The sequence below is a fragment of the Phalaenopsis equestris genome, unplaced genomic scaffold, assembly GCF_001263595.1.
Source record: "Phalaenopsis equestris unplaced genomic scaffold, ASM126359v1 Scaffold232304, whole genome shotgun sequence".
Taxonomy (NCBI): domain Eukaryota; kingdom Viridiplantae; phylum Streptophyta; class Magnoliopsida; order Asparagales; family Orchidaceae; genus Phalaenopsis; species Phalaenopsis equestris.
The window spans coordinates 17,870-22,222 of NW_018250271.1; positions in this window are offsets into that span (position 1 = coordinate 17,870).

Sequence of the window (4,353 nt, forward strand, 5' to 3'; positions counted from 1 at the left end):
GTTACGGATTTGCAGCATTAGAGTTATTGTTACTCCATCTAAAATTGGGATGATTCTTCCAACCAGGATTATAATAGTTGGCATAAGGATTAATTTATTGATTATTTATTGCATTTAAGGTCTCATAAGAAGATTGAGACTCTATCATTATTCCCAACGAGTTTTCCTCAAGCACAGGTGATGAGAATAATTCATTCCATATTGATCTATCTTTTTTGATATAAACTAACATGGATATTGCATTAGATACATGAATATTGGCTACTCTTTTTGGATTTACCCTTTTAAAGGGCCATTAAAATTATTAGTAGTCATCTCTTCAAATAAAGAGTATGCTCCATTGACTAGTTTTGACATTAATGATCCACCAGAAGCAGCGTCACTTATCAATCTAAGAGATCCAACCAATCCATTATAAAAAAAATGAATTATTAACCAATCTGGAAATGCATGGTGTGGACATTTTCTAAAGAGATCTTTAAATCTTTCCCAAGCTTCATAAATTGATTGGAAACTGATGCAATTTGGTCCAGTACAATTCCTTACACATATCTCTAAAAAATCCCTAAAAAATCTCTCCTGAAAATGTAGACATCTACATTCCTACTCTTATCTACAACCCTTAGACATTCTTGGATGTTCCAAGGCTTCCCAAATGTTGAAAAGTATCAACAGGTGCCTCTCGAATTCTCAAAGGGTGCAATTTAATGCCTTAGGCCTTCAAAAACTGCCTCCAACCATTTATGGCACCTAGGCACCAGTTTCTTGAGCCTAAGAGCCATATTATCATTGTCACTGGTGCTTAGGTGCTACCTTTCAAGCAACTCCACTGTTTCGCCCTGTTTTGCTCCGTTTTAGCTCCATTTTGCCCTGTTTCAGCTCTGTTGCACTCTAAATTGATATACCTACAATATATACATGAAAATAACCTTTATTTAAAGTTTAATTTTATTTAAAAATATTTGATAAATGTAAAGGATATTAAGCATAGAAAGACCTTAAAATGTGTCAGGTCAGAAGATTTTTTCCTTGCTCGATTTAAATAATTCCTAAAAATCTCTACGAACTAACTCCCTAGAGAAGAACATTCAAAACTTGTCAATATTTTTAGGACTCTTTTCGAAGTCCTCTCTTCTTTTTTTTATATTTTTCCAAGAGGTGCGTTGAGATCTCTTCAAAATGTGTCTTGATTTGATGTATTTGCCCAAAAGACACATCCTTCATGATAATTTTCGTCCATGGTGGTTACAACCACCTATTAAGCCAATGGGTGCCTCAAAAACCTCTTTGAAATTTATGAAAATTGATTTTTCTCGTCTAGTAACTGCCACTGGCGCTTAAGCACGGGGTCTTGGCGCTTAGGCGCGACCTTCTCTATTTAACCTAAGCTTAAGCGCCTGATCTGGCTCTTAGGCACCAAAACTCTTTTGCACAATTTTTCACCTTTTTGCTCCAAATTTGATCATTTTTAATTTATATTTTAAATATCAATAATTTGTGATGATTTGAACCCCTATCTTCATTTACTTTTCAATCTGGCCAATTGAAATGTTAAAATGTGTTGAGAAACATATGTTCTAAAAGGGCTATGATTTCTATAACATGGGGAGAATCACATTTGATTCAACGGGAGAGGATGTCATCCATGTGGTTGAGTGGAAATAAACAAAGAAATATACGTTATTGGATGCAAAATTAAAGATTTTAAGGTGACATATTAAAATCCCCAATTTGGTCCAGTTGATTGGAAACTAATGCGAGATTGTTAGCCCTAACGTGAGGGAGTAGTGGGAGCTCTGGAGTGGCCGCCGGTATCCTCCCAGCCTAACCACAAAATTAGGGACCAAACTCTAGATTATTAAAATTTTTTTATGCACTCAAAAGATGGTAAAGAATATGATTGCTCCTATTTGACACAAAACAATTTTAGATATTTTCAGATATTTTCAAATGATTTTAAATTTTCAAATGATTTTAATTTCTTCACAATTTATACAGACAAAAACTTTATTTAGTTTTCATAAATTAGTTTATATAACCGTCTTTTAACTGTGTTTTATTTAGCATTCACTCATTTACTTTAGATTCAAATTTTGTACTTCACTTTTGTAGTTTAAAATTGTAGTTTACATTGTAATCTTAATAATTTTCTTAGTAATCTTAATTTACATTGTAATCTTAATAATTTTCTTATAGGCATTTCCAACTTCCTCGTGGGATTGATAACTAGGACTCCATTAGCGCCCTTTACTACTTGAGTGATACATATACTTGAGTTATTTTTAGTGGGATTTGACAGTTTAAAGATTTTTAAAAGATAAAACTATTTTCACTAAAGTTATTTTTTTGGGATTAAATTGCATATTTATTATCATATCTTTCATGTGTATTTTGTAATAATGAAAAATATTTGCAAAATTAACACACTAAATCCACCCCTCATCAAATATTTACATCAATTTAATTTTTTTTGTTACTTAGTTTTCATAAGTTGTCCTTCATAGTTATGTCTTTAAGGAAGCCGAGTTCACTCACTTTGAATTTATGCTTTGGAACTATCAATGCAAATATCTACTTTATGAAGGCTTCCCATATACTTCTTTAATTCTTTCCCATTATTGCCTGCCCTAGTCCTCTAATTTTTCATCTCTTAGTTAACCCACATGATTTGAGATGGAGAATTATTTTGAGAAGAGGGAAACATAATAGAAAATAAGCTAGTGACTCGTCAATGATAACAATTAAGACGTTAAGAAAAACGACAAAATAAAGGTGACGGTTCAAAATGAGATGCATGTTGACCACACATTTGGTTGAGACTTAGTTTTCCCTCTTTAGTTGCCTAAGGTCTAGCCATAGAATTTTCCTGTTACTTTTCTTAGAAAAATAGAAAGGAACCCTCACCATTAGAAATTATAAACTCCTATGTGCTCAACTTGAAGTTCCACATATTTGTCATAACCTCTAGCACTTAGCAGGTGGGGTCAGTATGAGGGAGGTCAAGATGAGCCCCCGTAGGACTGTCTGACCTTAGGGTTAGCCCTGGGTGTTGGTCTGGAGCTAGTTCACTCACTTGCCTACCTACCACCCACAATCACTCACAATCCTAAACCCAAAATGGTTGACTTAGATTCCTTCATCCTTTGGGAGACTCATGTAGATGGTTCCCAAAACCCACTAGTCCTAGGACTAGGGTTTAGCTAAGACCAGTACATAGAGGACCCACATATAATGGTTGGCTTCCCTAATTCTACCAAAAATACCCAACTTCGTCTTTTGCCCCTAAATCTACCTAAACTACCCAAATGCCCTTGAAACCCTAAATTTGCTCAAAACCCTCAAATTCACCCAAAATATCCAATTTTTTCAAAAATCATTTCAAACCATTTGAAATTACCAAAATTTCCCAACACATCCCAAATTCCAAAATTACCTAAATACCCCCAAAATTGCCAAAATTACAAAAATAACCTTGGCACCCCAAATTTTTCCAAAACCTCCAAAATCACTCCAAATGTTTTCAAAACCAATTTAGACCCTTCAATTGAACACAACTTGGCCAATTTTACCATTTTGACCAAAATCACCAAACTGCCTTTAAAAGCCCATTTTCCCCAAATTCGGTCCAAATTTCCCTCAATTTCATTTCTAAACTTAAATTTATCCTTAATATGACCAATCTAAACCAAATTCATGCCTAATTGGCCCATGCTTTGAGCTCAATCTTGATCTAAGTCAAACACCCAATTTTGACCTTATGATTTAATCCTACAAAATTGAACCCCATAACCTACTTAATTTGCCCCAATTTGAATCCTAAATCTTTTATAACACTCCTACACATTGAATCTGGCCTTCAATTGACCTTGGTGAAGCCTCAATTTCACTTAATTTTAAGTCAAGTCCAAAAAATCTCCAACTTTGCCCCAAATTGGCTGTCTCCAAATTCCACCAAATTGAATGCCTTAATCCCAAAATTAGCACCCAATTTATGTTGAAAATCTTCATGACATTCCTATAGATCATTTTCAACAATCCATTTGAACCTCACCCAAGCTTAGCCCAACCTTGACCCAAGGCTAGTCCAACATGCCCAAATTGACCAAAATTCCAAAATCCTTCAAATTGAGCTTCCAATTAGACTCAAAATCATTTCAATACTTCACCAACAATTTTCATGGCCATCATAAATACAATGTTGATCAATCAATTGGGCTCAAAGTCATGGCTAGCCTAATCCAAACCCAACTCTTAGCCATTTGGACCCAAATTGGACCCATGAACCAAAATTAACTTAGTATCTCAAAGCCAACAAATTGATGACTCCATAGTCACTAAGTACACTCTATTGAC